The following is a 17,492-nucleotide window of genomic DNA, read 5'->3' as shown; positions in this document are numbered from 1 at the left end:
GTCCTGCAAAATAGGTTTCTTTTTCCCTTTGCAAAACGGGTGGTTTTCCCTGCCAATTTTTTTTCCTCACCTGGGTCTTCTCACCCATCAGCTCCCAGAATTCCACAGCCAGGTGAACTGCTGCTAGGAATTCTGGGAGTTGGAGTCCCCGCAGCTGGATGTGAACCGGATCCAGGTTGGCATGGACGAACGGCGTCTTTTTTTTAATGCTGATTTTTGGCCAAAGTAAAAAAAAGCACTGGAATCAATAACGTATTAAACCTTCATCTCACCTTTAAGTCTAGCCCAAAAAGCCTCATCTTCTTCATGACTGGTTTAACAGATTCTTTTTTAACAGGTTAACAGAGTTGGAAGGGACCTTGTAGGTCATCTAGTCCAACCCCCTGCCCAAGCAGGAGACCCTACCCCATCCATGACAAATGACAGTCCAATCTCCCCTTGAAAGCCTCCAGGGATGAAGCTCCCACAACTTCTGAAGGCAACTTTTGTTCCATGGGTTGATTGTTCTCACTTTCAGAAAATTCCTCCTTATTTCTAGGTTGAATCTCTCCTTGTTAGTGTTCATCCTTTGTTCCTTGTCTGTTCCTTCGGGTCCTTTGGAAAATGTACACATTTATTTTATTTACATATATATGAAATTTTCGGCTCCCCTTTGAGATGAAAGGTCTTCGCAGGTCTTCATAGATCAATAGAAAGGAGGGAATGGAAGGAGGTGGTAAAATTCTTCATCCAATTAAAAGAGAGAGAGAGAGAGGGAGGGAGGGAGGGAGAGAGAGGCATGCTTACTTTTCTGCAAGCATTCTTGGCTCATTAAGTAGTTTGACTCAACCAAAAGACAATAATAAATTAAAGACTATAATGGCACTCAGCATGTATTCAAGCAGGGATTGGCTGACACAAGTTGGAACAAATTCCGGCAGAAGAGCCTCTAGTGAAGCGATCTGCCATCTTGGCGCCTTCAACATTCCCAAACCATTCCCACATCCGAGAGCCAGTTCTGCCTCCATCTTGTCTGCCGCCATTATGTGGATTCATTTCGTCTGATTTATTTTATCCTGCCTTCATTTTTATGAACAACTCAAGGTGGCAAACATATCTAATATTCCTTCTTCCTCCTCTTTTCTCCCACAGCAACAATGCTGTGAGGCAGGCTGGGATGAGAGAGAGGGATGGACATAAAGTCACCCAGCTGGCTTTCATGCCTAAGGCGGGATTAGAACTTACTGTCTCGGGTGATTGGCCCAAAGTCACTCAGCTGACTTTCATGGCTAAGGCAGGACTAGAACTCACCACCTCCTGGTGATTGGCTCAAAGTCACCCAACCAGCTTTCATGGCTAAGGTGGGACTGGAACTCACCATCTCCTGGTGATTGGCCCAAAGTCACCCAGCTGACTTTCATGTCTAAGGCAGGACTAGAACTCACCGTCTCCTGGTGATTGGCCCAAAGTCACCCAGCTGACTTTCATGTCTAAGGCAGGACTAGAACTCACTGTCTCCTGGTGATTGGCTCAAAGTCACCCAGCTGACTTTCATGGATAAGGTGGAACTAGAACTCACAGTCTCCTGGTGATTGGCTGAAAGTCACCCAACAGCTTTCATGGCTAAGGCAGGACTAGAACTCACCATCTCCTGGTGATTGGCCCAAAGTCACCCAGCTGACTTTCATCACTAAGGCGGGACTAGAACTCACCATCTCCTGGTGATTGGCCCAAAGTCACCCAGCTGACTTTCATCACTAAGGCGGGACTAGAACTCACCGTCTCCTGGTGATTGGCCCAAAGTCACCCAGCTGACTTTCATCACTAAGGCGGGACTAGAACTCACCGTCTCCTGGTGATTGGCCCAAAGTCACCCAGCTGACTTTCATCACTAAGGTGGGACTAGAACTCACCGTCTCCTGGTGATTGGCCCAAAGTCACCCAGCCGGCTTTCATGCCTAAGGCGGGACTAGAACTCCCTGTCTCCTGGTAATTGGCCCAGTCACCCAGCTGGCTTTCATGCCTAAGGCGGGACTAGAACTCCCTGTCTCCTGGTAATTGGCCCAGTCACCCAGCTGGCTTTCATGGCTAAGGCGGGACTAGAACTTACTGTCTCAGGTGATTGGCCCAAAGTCACCCAGCTGACTTTCATGGCTAAGGCGGGACTAGAACTCACCACCTCCTGGTGATTGGCTCAAAGTCACCCAACCAGCTTTCCTGGCTAAGACGGGACTAGAACTCACCGTCTCCTGGTGATTGGCCCAAAGTCACCCAGCTGACTTTCATGGCTAAGGCAGGACTAGAACTCACCATCTCCTGGTGATTGGCCCAAAGTCAGCCAGCTGACTTTCATCACTAAGGCGGGACTAGAACTCACCATCTCCTGGTGATTGGCTCAAAGTCATCCAACCAGCTTTCATGGCTAAGTCGGGACTAGAACTCACCATCTCCGGTGATTGGCCCAAAGTCACCCAGCTGACTTTCATGGATAAGGCGGAACTAGAACTCACAGTCTCCTCGTGATTGGCTGAAAGTCACCCAACAGCTTTCATGGCTAAGGCAGGACTAGAACTCACTGTCTCCTGGTGATTGGCCCAAAGTCAGCACCCAGCTTTTGTGCATGGGGGAGGGGTGCAATTAGAACTCCCCATCCACTAGTTTCTAACCTTTTTTGGTGTGCACTCTTTTTCACCCCACCCTATTTGAAATGCTAAACTTTCCTTCAAACGCATTCCTAAAATCAAAGCTTTCTAATACCTCTTTTTCTTTTTAACTTCTTAACACACATGCTTTGAGCGAGCTTCATTCTTGAGTGACAAGGACTTATGAATGGACAGACTGGGCCATGGCTGCCGAGAGGCAGCTGGAGGTCATCCAGCCCCATCATCAGTTACCCATTGTTCTCCTCCTCAAACTGATGTTCTCCAGACCATTGAGACGCTTGTCACTGGAAACCAGTAGCAGGCCCGGGGTCCCATAAAGACGTGGGATGGAATCCAGAAATGGTTAACTTCCTTCGGGCCTGGCCCAGACCAGATTAGCAGGTTCCTAATGAGGAGGGTGTGGAGCCTTCAGGAGAAGATTTCCACCATTGACTTTGCTCCAGTGGAATCAAGGCAGGGGTGTTGGCTCCTTGTTGCAAGATGCCAGAACATCTCTTGGAGACCAGCCAGTAGAAACAAACTCGAATCCTTTTTGGGCTAAGTGAAGAAGAAGCATTTCTTCACCGCCAAGACGAGCAACCAGCCGCAGAAGGTGGATCGGCGAGTTGGTCGGGGGCAGAAGAAGGCACCATGACCTCTCTGACGGAACAAGAAATCGCGGAGTTCAAAGAAGCCTTCATGCTCTTTGACCGGGATGGAAATGGGACCATCACGACCAGGGAACTCGGGACTGTCTTGAGGTCCTTGGGGCAAAACCCTACTGAAGCCGAACTGCGGGAGATCGTCCACAAGTTGGAAATGCACAAAAACGGCACCATCGACTTTCCCGGGTTCTTGAACCTGATGGAGAAGGAGGTCAAGAGCCGAGATTGCCACGAGATCCGGAAAGCCTTCCAGGTGTTTGACAAAGATGGCAACGGTTACATCAGCGCTGCGGAGCTGAGGCACATCATGACCAACTTGGGGGAGAAGTTGTCCAGCGAAGAAGTCGAGGAGATGCTGAAGGTGGCCGACCTGGATGGAGACGGGCAGATGAATTATGAGGAGTTCCTGAGGATGATGACCAGCAAGTGAAGAAGGTCTACCAGGCTTGTAGAGATCTTAGCCTACGAGATTGAAGGGATTTGTGACCTTTTGGGCCACGTACCTCCTCCATAATGTGGCCTGGTGAGGAGGACAGCGAAGGCAACCGGTTGCGGTGGGACGCGAATCGACAGAGGAAACCTCCGTCAGACACTTGGGGATGCTAATTGGACTTCAGCGGTGGTGATTTGTGGATTTTTTTTTCTGGGCTTTCCAAGAAGTGTGCGGCAATCTTTTGGGAATCAAAAGATATTCTTGACTTTTAACGTCTCAAAATGATCTCACGAGGCCAAGGTTGTAGCCTTGCAGAGAAGCTAATTTGGAGGTGCGGCTCCGGCATGAAGTAATTTAATTCTAGCAAGTCAAATAAAGGTCTAATTGCTTTTATCCTAATGAGTTCTCTGTCCTCTTTTATTACCACATTGCTCTGAGGAAGGGATTTCTTTTTAAACAGAGAGGCTGCGATGTTGCCTTAATTCACACGGGACATGAGAAACCTGGAATTTGGGGGGAGAAAGGGAAATCTCATTTTCTTGAATAACTATATTCCAGTTGTCTGTAGGGAATGAATTTGAGAGGTTGACTTTGGCGAAGGATTACCTGTACAATACATAGCCCTTTCTACCAAATGTTAATGGAGGGTGTTGTTTTTTTTAAATGAAAGCAAATTACTTTGATTTTCATCTTGGACAGCTTGTAGTTACTTTAGGAAGCTTTCGGGTAAAATTCCACATATGCACAAAAACACTCACAGAGAGAGAAGAAAGGGAGGGAGGGGAAAAAGAGGAAATGAGGGAGGGAGGGACAAAGGAAGGGAGGGAGGGAGGGAGGGAGAGAGGGAAGGACAAAGGAAGGGAGAGAGGGAGGGAAGGTGGGTGGGTGATGAAGGTGGGGGGACAGAGAAAGGAAGAAAGGAAGGGAGGGAAGGAAGGAAGGAGGAAAGAAGAGACAGAGGGAGAGAGTGAGGGAGAAAGGAAAGGAAAGAAAGGGAGGGAGGGAAGGTGGGAGGAAGGGAGGGAGATGAAGGGAGGGAGGGAGGAAGGAAGAAAGGAAGGAAGGGAAGGAGGGAGGAAAGAAGAGACAGAGCAAGAGAGGGAGGGAGATGTAGAGAGGGAAGGAGATGTAGAGAGGGACAGAGTAAGTAAGAAAGGAAGGGAGGGAAGGAGGAAAGAAGAGAGAGAGGAAGAGAGTGAGGGAGAAAGGAAAGAAAGGAAAGAAGGAAGGAAGAAAGGGAGGGAGGGAAGGACAAAGGGAGGGAGGGAGGGAAGGTGGGAGGGAGGGAGATGGAGGGAGGGAGGGACAGAGGGAGGAAGAAAGGGAGGGAGGGACGGAGGAAAGAAGAGACAGAGCAAGGGAGGGAGGGAAGGTGGGTGGGTGGGAGATGAAGGGAGGGAGGGAGGGAGGAAGGAAGGAAAGAAGGGGAGGGAGGGAAGGTTAGAGAGACAGACAGACAGACAGACAGACAGACAGACAGACAGACAGACAGAGAGACAGAGACAGATGATAGAGATAGATAGATAGACAGACACACAGACAGACACAAACGGAGTTATACAATTCTTCAGGGTGGGGGAGAACTAGACCTTCCATCGCTTTGGGGTCTCCAGGAAAACCTTTGAAGCTCCTGCCCCTCCCCCTGGAATTCCTCCGCTTTTGTACAGTTCTCTTCTGTTTCCTATCTTGCCGGCTCAACCAACCCCACCCCCACCCCACCCGGACACAGATCTTGCCCCAGGAATGGAAAAATTGCGCCACAAAACAGAAAACAGGTTATTTATGTTATGCAGCGGAATACCAAAAACAGATGAGGAAGAAGAAGGGGGTGAGGAGGGGAGGGGTCCTTGTGGGAAGCCATCTTGAGAGGGGAGAGAGAGAGAGAAATCAACCATCCTTTCCTTTCCCCCGTTCCAAGATGGCTCCCTCTTTAGAACTGCCAGGACTACAACTCCCAGCATCCTCAGCCCATGTGGGCTTCAGAAGAGGAAGGGACTGTGTGCTTTTCTGAGCTCAGGGAGATCCACAGGTAGTCCTCGGCTTACAACCACAACGGTGCCCAAAATTTCGGTTTGCTAAGCGAGATATTTGTCAAGTGAGTTTTGCCCCGTTTTTAAAGTGAGTTTTGCCACCGTTGTCCACAAAATGAGTGGCTAGCAGTAGTTCTACCGCTATACGGTGTTGGGTCTCCATTGCTCAACCTTCAATTCATTGATTAGGTGTCCTCGAGGTGTGTTGGGATTACAACGTCCATAATTCCTCCACTGGGGTGGATGAAGGCCCACCTGGAGGACAGCAGGCTGAGATCCTCAGCTGCGAAATGGGCACCAGGACCTGCCGAGATGGTTGAACAGCCTGGAGTTCCAACTGTGACCTTCTTTAAGGAGAACCCCTAGTGGTCTCGTCTGGGACCGAAAGCATCTTGCCCCCCCAAAGGTCCTCCAGATGTGGAGATGGGGAAAAATGTCCCTTGCTTGCTCGGAAGAAGTTTCCAGGTAGGATTTCCAACCGGGTTAAGGAGTAAGAGCGGGCTTGAACAATCCCAGCAACCGGTTCAATGCCCAATTGCTGGGTGGGCATGGTCAACTTCCTGTTTCCTGCTTTCGGTGGGCCTCCAGAGCCAGGGAGGAAGCCGTTTTCACCCTCCCAAGGATCCGGAGCAGGGGTGGGATGATACCGGTTCAGACCGGTTCTATAGAACCGGTTGCTTTGTTTCTGCGCAGTTCGGAGCACCGGCAAATCATGTCCCTGGCTGGCCCCGCCCCTCTCTGCCTGCCCCTCCCACCCAGTCAGTTCTTATAGCGCATGCCCGACATCACTAACTGCATTCTCCCCCGCCCAGTCACTCCTTAAGCCAGGTGTCTCAAACTCAATTTACCTGGGGGCCACTGGAGGCAGAGTCTGGGTGAGGCTGGGCCGCATAAGGGATTCCACAAAAATGACGTCATTTCCGCTTCCGCGTGACGTCATTTCCGCTTCTACTTGTCACAACAGCGCGGCGGATGACGAACAGCCCGGTAGCAGTCGCCTTTCTCTGCGTTTGATTGTGGCATTTGTTGATGGTAGAAAGTACCGGAATGGTGACTGCAAAAAAAGGCGACTGCTACCAGACTGTTCGTCATCCGCCACACTGTTGTTACAAGCGTAGTGTGCATGAAGTCGGTGTAGCTTAGCCTAGCGCCGAATGTCAGCCACGACGAGGAACGGCGGGCGGGACTTCCTTCAGAGGTCCATTCCCCCTGTGGGCCGCACTAATATTATACTTTCATATCACAGTGGGGGCCACAGGATGTCGTCCTGCGGGCCGCAATTGGCCCGCGGGCCGCGAGTTTGAGACCCCTGCCTTAAGGTATTTCTTTTTTTCCACTCCCAATGATCAGCTGTTCTGATGATCAGCTGTTCCGGGATCCCCCTCACTGTCTTACTACTTCACCCAGGAGGCTTCCCTGAGGCCCAGGAGGAGCAGGGTTGGGGGGGGAGCTGTGCCCCCCCCATGCTCCATTTTTTTTGCCTTCCTGGACCCCAGGGAAGCCTTCTGGGAGCAAAAATGGCCCCCAGGAGGCCCAGGAGGCAAAAAATGGTGGGAGGTTGCTGCAAAAAGAGCCACGCCCACCCAGTCCCATGGCAACATCCACCTACCATGCCCACCTGGCACACCCACCTAGCCACGCTACCTAGCCACACCCACCTAGCCACGCCCACCTAGCCATGCTCACCTAGCCACACCTGACAGAACCGGTTGTTAAAAAAATTTGAATCCCACCCCTGGTCTGGAGGCTTCTCCCGGGCCTCTGAGAGGGCAAAACTGGCCTCTTCCAGGCTCTGGAGGACTTCCAGAAGTTGGAAACAGGCCCATTTCTGGAAGTTTCCGGATTTCCGGAAGGCCCCCTCCCAGAGTCTCTGCGGGGACCCTGCACTTACCTGCATGGCATGGAGACTCCTGGGAGGGTCGGGGCAGAGTGGACGGGGCCAGCCAGTCGGTTGAAATACTGGTTTGGCGAATCTGATGTAACTTTAACATCCGGTTCGAGCGAACCAGTCCAAACCGGTAGAATCCCATCCCTGTTAAGGAGTCCAAGATACGTCAAGGAGATGGAATATAGCAGCTTCACCTTACTCCAAGAGTTGCTCCAAGTTTCTCTGTTGTAGATTGCTGACCACACCACGTCTCCTCACGCCATTTCTCTCTCTGACATCTTGAAATCTGGCTGGCTAGACTCCTCCGCGTTCCAGTTAAGAGCTTCAAAAGCTGCGGTGTGACTTTTATTTTTGCGGCCTGTGAACAAAAGGTTGGACCAGGTGAAGTCAATTACGAAGTCCATTCCAGCTTCATCTGGAGTGGGTGAGAAAGTTTCCTCCTCTACGTTGGGAAGGAAAATCTTTGTTTCACCACGTTCGTCTGGCCGAGACCTTTTTGTTGTGGTCTACAGACATCGATGCGGTGTTGGCGTCCTAAGATGAGAGGGTTGTTTCAGCAAATTCACACTTCCCAGGGACCAATTGGAGACTTCCTTTCTTTTTTATTTTTTTAATAAACTTTATTCGGTTTTCAAAAAGTTTTTAAAAACATAAGCTAAAATTATATACATCATTTCCATTTCCTTATAGATGTTTCTATACATACCTTCTTTCTCGCTACATTGCATTACCATTGCATATTCTTTCCCTTATTCTTATTACAAGTTTATATATTTTCTTCATATATTCCTAATTTCTTCACAGTGAATATATACATTTCTATACATAATTCCTTATTCTTTACCTAATTGTAACTTTGATTTCTTTTTGTTCTTAAGCCACACGTACCAGGCGTCCCATAGTATGTCGATTCCTCTTTATCTTTCGGTCTAAGTGTCATCCTGTCCATCTCTGCACAGTCTAAAATTTTATTTATAACTGCTGCTTCTGGTGGTGCATTTTCCTGCTTCCAGCATTGTGCATAAGAGCTCCTAGTAGTTTGAGACTTTCATAGGTTCTCCAGAAGTTGTCCTGTGGCTTGGTAGGACGTGAACTTGGTAGGACATCTGAACTTGGATGTTTGGCCAGGGATTCGCTATTGTATACAGTATCTTGTCCTGTCAGTGTCGGTGGGATTGTGGGTTTCTCCTTCACAGTTCATTGATTAGGGTATTGTTTGTCTGGTATTCTGACTGCTTGCTGGAGAGGGTGCGTGAGGTCCTTGGTGCTCTCTGAGCTTAGTTGTGGATGTTTCATGACCCAACTAGGTAACATCATCAGTGCTGGAAAGAAGGAAGGAAGGAAGGAAGGAAGGAAGTGGGGAGGAGGATGACGACAACTGTGGAGTCCTTGGTGGTCTTTGAGCTTGGTTGTTTGCTTGCAATCATTTCATGACCCAACTAGGTAACATAATCAGTGCTGGAAGGAAGGAAGGAAGGAAGGAAGGAAGGAAGGAAGGAAGGAAGGAAGGAAGGAAGGAAGGAAGGAAGGAAGGAAGGAAGGAAGGGGAGGAGGAGGATGACGATGACTGTGCTCTTTGAGCTTGGTTGTTTGCTTGCAGTCATTTCATGACCCAACTAGGTAACATAATCAGTGCTAGAAGGAAGGAAGGAAGGAAGGAAGGAAGGAAGGAAGGAAGGAAGGAAGGAAGGAAGGAAGGAAGGAAGGAAGGAAGGAAGGAAGGAATAGGAGAAGGAGGAGGAGGAGGAGGACGACTGTGGAATTCTTGGTGCTCAGTTGTTTGCTTGCAGACATTTCATGACCCAACTAGGTAACATAATCAGTGCTGGAAGGAAGGAAGGAAGGAAGGAAGGAAGGAAGGAAGGAAGGAAGGAAGGAAGGAAGGGGGGGAGGAGGAGGAGACTGTGGAGTCCTTGGTGGTCTTTGAGCTTGGTTGTTTGCTTGCAGTCATTTCATGACCCAACTAGGTAACATAATCAGTGCTGGAAGGAAGGAAGGAAGGAAGGAAGGAAGGAAGGAAGGAAGGAAGGAAGGAAGGAAGGAAGGAAGGAAGGAAGGAAGAGGAGGAGGAGGAGGACGACTGTGGAGTTCTTGGTGCTCAGTTGTTTGCTTGCAGACATTTCATGACCCAACTAGGTAGCATCATCAGTGCTGGAAGGAAGTGGGTTTTACTCCCTGTATTTATATACAGGCTTGCCCTGTCAGTTGTTGGCAAGGGGATGTGGTTTCCTCCTTAGTAGTTTCTTGAACAGACTTCTTGTTTTCTGCTTGTTTGTCTGGTCTTAATCCCTGTTTATCTGGATCTCGGTTTCTGATGAGATTGTGTTCTTATCTTTTTGTTTCCTGTCTGGCTTCTTTTTTTCTTAATAAATGGGCTCCGTTAACAAATTCTTGCGATTGTGATTGTGTTTTTCCTCCCTTCCTCTTCCACCCCATTGATTCAGTGGGGACCCAGTCTGGATCTCTCTCTTCCTCAACACTAACTTATTTTCCCAGCTTTCAGAGATATTTCTTTTCTTGGTTTTTTTTCCTCGTTTCTCCATATCCAACTCCGAGTTTAGAGCAGATCTTTCTGAGAGATATATTTCAACATCCAAAAATCAGAAATATTTCGAGATTAAGATGGGAAAACAACCCAACCAACAATTTTGTTTTCAGGAGCTACGCATCTCTAAATTTAGGTGTTCCATAAATATCGCATTTTTTTTGATAGAAGGAAAGGAAACAGTCTTTTATTTTTAGACCTTATTTTCCAATCCCTAACTCTTTCTAATTTGGGGGTGTTTTATTAGTGACATTTTGACGTGAAGTCAAAGGGGTCCTTTCCAACAAAGCACCAAGAATGGTTCCCAGAAAACACTTGTATCAGGAATAATATATATATATATATATCAAATTTCTGTTATGCATCACATCCAAAAATGATAGAACTGCCAGTCAGGAACGCGTTGGTTTATTTTGGGCAGTGCTGGACAGCCTGAGAAGATTTTGGGGACATGGTAGTTGGGGATAAAATTAATCCAATAAAAAACAGAGAAGCAAAAATATATTCTAAAGGGTCTTGCATACTCGGAGGTATGCAAGAATATTTCTTGACATAAGCTATCAATGGACAATGGTTGGCCAAAACATTAATGCCATTTGCATAGAGGACAGAGGTGGTATTTAGCTGGTTCGGACTGGTTCTCGAGAACCGGTAGCGGAAATGTTGAGTAGTTCAGAGAACCGACCAATCCCACCTCTGACTGGCCCCGCCAACCCCATCCCATTGAGTCCCAGTTGTTTGGCTGGGTCTCCTTTGGTTGGCCGGCATAGGAGAACGGAGCTGGAAAGCAGGCTAGTGGGGTGGGGAGGGGAGGGGGATTTTGCAGTATCCTTCCCCTGCCACACCCACCAAGCCACACCCACCAAGTCATGCCACACCCACCAAGCCATGCCCATAGACCCGATAGTAAAAAATTTTGAATCCCACCACTGGCTAGAAGGGTTTGTGGAGAGGAGGAGGAGGAGGTGATTCCACCCACCCACCCACCTATCTATCTATCTATCTATCTATCTATCTATCTATCTATCTATCTATCATCTATCTATCTATCTATCTATCCATCCATCTATCCATCCATCTATCTATCCATCCATCTATCTATCTTTCTATTTATCTATCTTTCCACCCATCTACTATCTATCTATCTGTCTGTCTGCCTGTCTGTCCGTCCGTCAGTCCATCCGCCCATCCATCCATCCATGCATCTATCTATCTATCTATCCTTCCTTCCTTCCTTCCTTCCTTCCTTCCTTCCTTCCTTCCTTCCATCCATCCATCCATCCATCCATCCTTCCTTCCTTCCATCCATCCATCCATCCATCCATCCATCCATCCATCTATCTATTTATCTATCCATCTATCTATCCACCCATCTATCTATCTATCTATCCATCCATCTATCTTTCTATTTATCTATCTATCCACCCATCTATCTATCTGTCTGTCTGTCTATCTGTCCATCCATCAGTCCATCCATCCATCCATCCATCCATCCATCCATCCACCTACCTACCTACCTACCTACCTATCCATCCATCCATCCATCCATCCATCTATATCTTTCTTTCTTTCTTTCTTTCTTTCTTTCTTTCTTTCTTTCTTTCTTTCTTTCTTTCTTTCTTTCTTTCTTTCTTTCTTTCTTTCTTTCTTTCTTTCTTTTAATTGACTAATTACTTTTTATGCCATATCTCCAGTAAGATGACTCCGGCTGGCTTACAAGTTATAAAACAAGTCAAAAAATAATAAAAATATGAAAACATTACAACTTATGTGGATTAAGGTTTGGATGTCCTTTGGATGCTTTGAACGTGAAGAACACATTTTGTAGGGTTTCCTGTTCTTTCCCCAAACTAACTGTATTACTTTTAATATATATCAGAAGTCCAGAAAAACAGGACTGTAAAATAGGAGAACTTGTTCTGCAGCCTTTCTGATTGTAAATGCGTGCATGAGAATTTAAGGCATGTTATGCTGACTTTTCAAAATGTCAGTAAATTCAAGCATAAAATTAATTAGAGGCAATTAACTAATTAATTTTACGCGTATGCACTGGAATTCTGGACGGACAAGATTTCAGAAGGTGTGTAACTGCAATTTGGAAATTTGCTACACAGTTCTTGACTTTGTTCTCTAGCTCAGGGGTTTCCAACCTTGGCAAATTTAAGACTTGTGGACTCCAACTCCCAGAATTCCTCAGCCAGCAAAGCTTGCAGACTCCAACTCCCAGAATTCCTCAGCCAGCAAAGCTTCCAGACTTCAACTCCCAGAATTCCTCAGCCAGCAAAGCTTCCAGACTCCAACTCCCAGAATTCCTCAGCCAGCAAAGCTTCCAGACTTCAACTCCCAGAATTCTTCAGCCAGCAAAGCTTGCGGACTACAACTCCCAGAATTCCTCAGCCAGCAAAGCTTGCGGACTACAACTCCCAGAATTCCTCAGCCAGCAAAGCTGAGGAATTTAGCTCATCAGTTTAGTACAAATTTAGTACAAATTTAGTACAAATTTAGTACAAATTTAGCTCATCAGCGAATTTGCTTCCACAGAGTTGGCAATCAATTAGTAGCGAAAACGATTAAGGGAGTCCTGGACTTACAACAGTTTGCTTACTGACCGTTCAAAGTTACAAGGGCACTGAAGAAAAGGGACTTATGATGATTTTTCACACTTATGACCATTGCAGCATCCCCTTGGTCACGTGATCTAAATTAAGGCACTTGGGGACTGACTTGTATTTATGACGGTTGCAACATGCAGGGGTCGTGCGATCCCCTCTTGCAACCATTTTGTGAGGTCCTGGGAGGGAGGAAAAGAAAAGAAAGAGAAGAAAAGAAAGAGAAAGAGAAAGAGAGAAAGGAAGGAAAGGAAGGAGGAAAGGAGGAAAGGAGGAAAGAAAAGGGAAGTGGAAGAAGGAAGGAAGAGAGTGAGGAAAGAAGGAGGCAGGGAAAGGAAAGGGAAAGTAGGAAGGAAGGAAGGAGGAAAGGGAAGCGAAGAAGGAAAGAAATAATGAAGGAAGGAGGAAAGGAAAGGAATGGAAAGAGAAGGGAAGGGGAAGAAGGAAGAAAGAAAAGAAAAGAAAAGAAAAGAAAAAAAAGAAAGAAAGAAAGAAAGAAAGAAAGAAAGAAAGAAAGAAAGAAAGAAAGAAAGAAAGAAAGAAAGAGGATTGTGAAAGAGTTTGGAAGGGAAGAAGGAAAGAAATAATGAAGGAAGGAGGAAAGGAAAGGAATGGAAAGAGAAAGGAAGGGGAAGAAGGAAGGAAGAAAAGAGAAAGAAAAGAAAAGAAAAGAAAAGAAAAGAAAAAAAAAAAAGAAAAGAAAAGAAAAGAAAGAAAGAAAGAAAGAAAGAAAGAAAGAAAGAAAGAAAGAAAGAAAGAAAAAGAGGATTGTGAAAGAGTTTGGAAGGGAAGAAGGAAAGAAATAAGGAAGGAAGGAGGAAAGGAAAGGAATGGAAAGAGAAGGGAAGGGGAAGAAGGAAGGAAGAAAAGAGAAAGAAAGAAAAGAAAAGAAAAGAAAAGAGAAAAAAAGAAAGAAAGAAAGAAAGAAAGAAAGAAAGAAAGAAAGAAAGAAAGAAAGAAAGAAAGAAAGAGGATTGTGAAAGAGTTTGGAAGGGAAGAAGGAAAGAAATAAAGAAGGAAGGAGGAAGGGAAAGGAATGGAAAGAGAAGGGAAGGGGAAGAAGGAAGGAAGAAAAGAGAAAGAAAGAGAAAGAAAGAAAGAAAGAAAGAAAGAAAGAAAGAAAGAAAGAAAGAAAGAAAGAAAGAAAGAAAGAAAGAAAGAAAGAAAGAAAGAAAGAAGAGGATTGTGAAAGAGTTTGGGGAAAAATTGGTGCTTGGAGAGAGAAACCAAGAATTGCAAACAATGTAAGCAAGAGAGCGAAGAATGTGAGTTGTGCAAAGGGCCTGGATGACACTTAAACCTTGTTTTGGAAGCGGCTGAAGGCAGCTCAGGCCAGGAGCCTCCAGCAGAGCAGATGGAATGGAAACGGAGAGCAAAGGACCAGCCGACGGAGGAGGGAGCTGGAAGGAGCCGCTGGGCCACTTGCACGGAAGGGAAGCCAGAGGTTGTTGGCTGACAAAACAACCCAGAAGCTCCCTCGGGTCATCTGAGTTCAGGTTTGGCTCAAGGGGGACCCTGATGGAGGGAAAGACTTAGACAGGAAGGGAAGAGAAGAGAGAGAGAGAAAGGAAAGAGAGAGAGAGAGAGAGAAAGAAAAAAGGGGATAGAGAAAGAAAGAAAGAAAGAAAGAAAGAAAGAAAGAAAGAAAGAAAAGAAAGAAAGAAAGAAAGAAAGAAAGAAAGAAAGAAAGAAAGAAGAAAGAGAAAGGAAAAAGAGAAAAAGAAAAGAAATAAATAAATAAAAGAAGAGAGAGAGGTAGAAAGAAAGAAAGAAAAGGAAAGAAAAAGAAAGAAAGAAAAAGTAAGAAGAAAGAGAGAAATGAAAAGAGAAAGAGAAAGAGAAGAGAGATAGGAAGGAAGGAAGAGGAAAAAGAAGAAGGAAGGAAGAAAGAAAGAAAGAAAGGAAAGAAAAAGAAAGAATGGGAAAAGGAAAGGGAAAAGGGAAGGAAGGACAGAAGGAAAGAAAGGAGGGAAGGAAGGAAGAAAAAGAGAAAGGAGGGAAGGAAGGAGGGAAGGAAGGAAGGGAGGGAGGGTTGGAGGGAGAGAGATAAGGAAGGAAGGAAGGAAGGAAGGAAGGAAGGAAGGAAGGAGAAGGAAGGAGAGGGAGGGAGGGAGGGAGGGAAGGAAGGAGGGAGGAAGGAAGGAAGGAAGGAAGGATGGTCATAATGCATGGCAATTAATATACTTGACTGAAGCATCTCTTTAATTTCCCAGGATGCATTTGGGCTACCCTGGATGGTCTGTCAAACTCTACCTGCTGATTGGGCCAATGTCAGCCAGTTGGCCTTTCATGCCTTAAGATGGGACTAGAACTCACCATCGCCCAGTTTCTACCCTGCTGCCTTAACCACTAGGCCTTGTGTGCCGAAAGTGCACATGTGTGCCTGCACCCATAAAGCACGGCGCCCACCCCCACCCCCTGCGCATGCACGCCCAACCCCCCATGCGCCACATGCCTCTGCGCATGTGCACATGTCTCCCATGTGCCCCCTGCATATGTGCGGCTGATACCGACAATCAGCTGGCTGGTGGGAGGCATGCGTGCATGCACAGCGGATCTGTTCTGGACGACGGCTTGTGTGCTAGCAGAAATGGCTCTCCGTGCCACATCCGGCACAGTGTTGTGGTTAGCCGGCAGCAAGTGCGGATTCAGATGAGGGGCCAGGACCATGAGGGAGTGGACTGCTGCCTTCAGAGATTGTGGGGGCTGGCAGCAGCGATGAGGAGGGTCCCGAGGAGCCTGTGCCCAGTGTGCATGCGCGCAGGGCTGCTCGCAGGAAAGAGCAGCTGCAGCAGCACGGGCGACTCGGGAGTAAGACTGCAAGGTAATGGCCCCTCCTTCAAGAAGATAAAAGCCAGCTGTGAATCGGACGTTCTTTGCAGGAAGCAAAGACGTTTTGAAACTCAGCCTCGTGGACATTACAGTATCTCAAGTTGGTATTTGAAGACTCTTGTGTTGTAAAATATTTCTTATCTGTTATTCTTGGCAGCCTCGCACAGTTTTGGTGAGGCTTGTGCTTATCAAAGTTAATTAATTTGCAGCAGCCTTTTAACCGGGGATTCGTAAGAATCATTAAAAGGTTTCCTGTTCCCTTTGGTTCATGTTTGTTTTATTGGAAAAAAGGGTTTGGGTCAGAACACGCGCATAGGTTTGCCATCATGGCACTAGGCCAAACCAACCCTCGTGCGTCTCTGATCGTAATGATGCATGCAGGAATGACTTGACGGACAGAGAACAACCAGAGAAGACACCCCTCTCGCCCCCCACAAAGCATGCAAAAAAAATATTTTTTTGAAAAACAATTTTATTAGTTTTTAAAAACAAACAAAACATAAAAACATCCATCTTTCTTTCATAGATATACAAACAGTGTGTCGGTTGGTTTACCAGTTTTTGTGCATTCATTTCGTAGTCTCAATTACAGTTACATTACCTAATAACTCATATTATCAATCAAAAATTATATACCCTAGTATCACTATTAAATGCAAATTTAGTAATTCCCTTAGTAACACCGGTCATAAATGTGAGTCAGTTGCCACCCACCTGAATTTTGATCGTGGGTAACCATGGGGATGTTGCAAAGTGGGGAAAATACAGACCTAACTCGCTTTTTTTTGTTCAGGGCTGTTGTAATTTCGGCCACTAAATGAACTGTTGTAAGTCGAGGAGTTACATAGCCACCTCGGAGTTGAGCTCTGTAGGATATCTGGACGCTGAACTTTCCTAAACACACACACACACACACACACACACACACACACACACACACACTGTTTTCCCTACGTGCTTCGTGTTTAGAGAACCCGACGGCATTTTCCAGCACTCCCTGCCAGCAGTTGGAAAAGTTTGGAAAACATCTGGAAATGTGCCCTTTTTGGGGGTGTTTGAACCTGGGGCACGAGGCAAAGGGCTGGGGAATGGAAAGAACGCAAAACCCACATCAAAGTTGTGTTTGTTGGGTGGAACGTTGCCCTCTGGTACTCCGATGTTTCTGGAGAATTCTGCTGGGAAAACAGGGAAGAGGGGGAGGCCTAATCCCAGCCAGATGTGTCCAAACCTGTGATGACCCCAAGGGGCGTGGCACAAAGGCAACACAGTCAACATAAGCAAAAAGAGTCCCCTTTATTATCTCCAACTTTGCCCCCAAGGTCCAGGTTACCTTCAGCTGGAGAAAAAAAACTCTCCCAGGAACAGCCTTTAAGGGGAGGAAATTCGGTCCGAAAACAAAGTACGTACAAACTGTAAATAAAAACCCACACAATCCACGTTGCAGCAATTCATTGGACAGGGCAGGAGAAGGAATTGCAGACTTGAAAGGCCAGCAACACACACACACAGTTGGGACGACGCCAGGAACACAAATAAGCCTTGACGATACCAGATAATTCACGATTTGCTCCCAACAACTTGCTGTGCGCAGCTTCCCTTTTTATACACTGTGGTTCCCAGCTGCGGCTAAGGAAGGGAATCAGGGCCCTTTCCTCTCTCGTAAGCCATGCAACTCACGTTGCTCCCTTCTCTGTTCCTCCCTGCGTGCCCTAGGATGTCTTCCTCTGAACTCCCTCTCCCTTGTGCTACCTCTTCCCTGCTCTGCCCAGTCGGTCTTTGCCCTTCCCCAGTTTCCTCCAGAGCCACAATCCCTGTCAGCTGCTCGTCTTCCTCCTCCGAATCAGATTCTGACAGGGGCATGACAAAACT

At 46.7% G+C, this 17,492-nt stretch overlaps 1 pseudogene across 1 annotated transcript; it reads left to right on the top strand.

The window, feature by feature from the left end:
- The first annotated feature begins 3,127 nt into the window (after positions 1-3,127).
- On the top strand, positions 3,128-4,101 carry LOC113426376 (neo-calmodulin pseudogene; annotated as a pseudogene). The gene has a single exon (XR_015750179.1). The product of XR_015750179.1 is annotated as a neo-calmodulin pseudogene (transcript).
- The last annotated feature ends 13,391 nt before the right edge of the window (positions 4,102-17,492 follow it).

Source organism: Notechis scutatus, chromosome 6, assembly GCF_049901735.1.
Source record: "Notechis scutatus isolate UNSWTSFEM ecotype Mainland chromosome 6, rNotScu1.2, whole genome shotgun sequence".
NCBI lineage: Eukaryota > Metazoa > Chordata > Lepidosauria > Squamata > Elapidae > Notechis > Notechis scutatus.
This window is presented reverse-complemented; position numbering and strand designations above follow the sequence as displayed.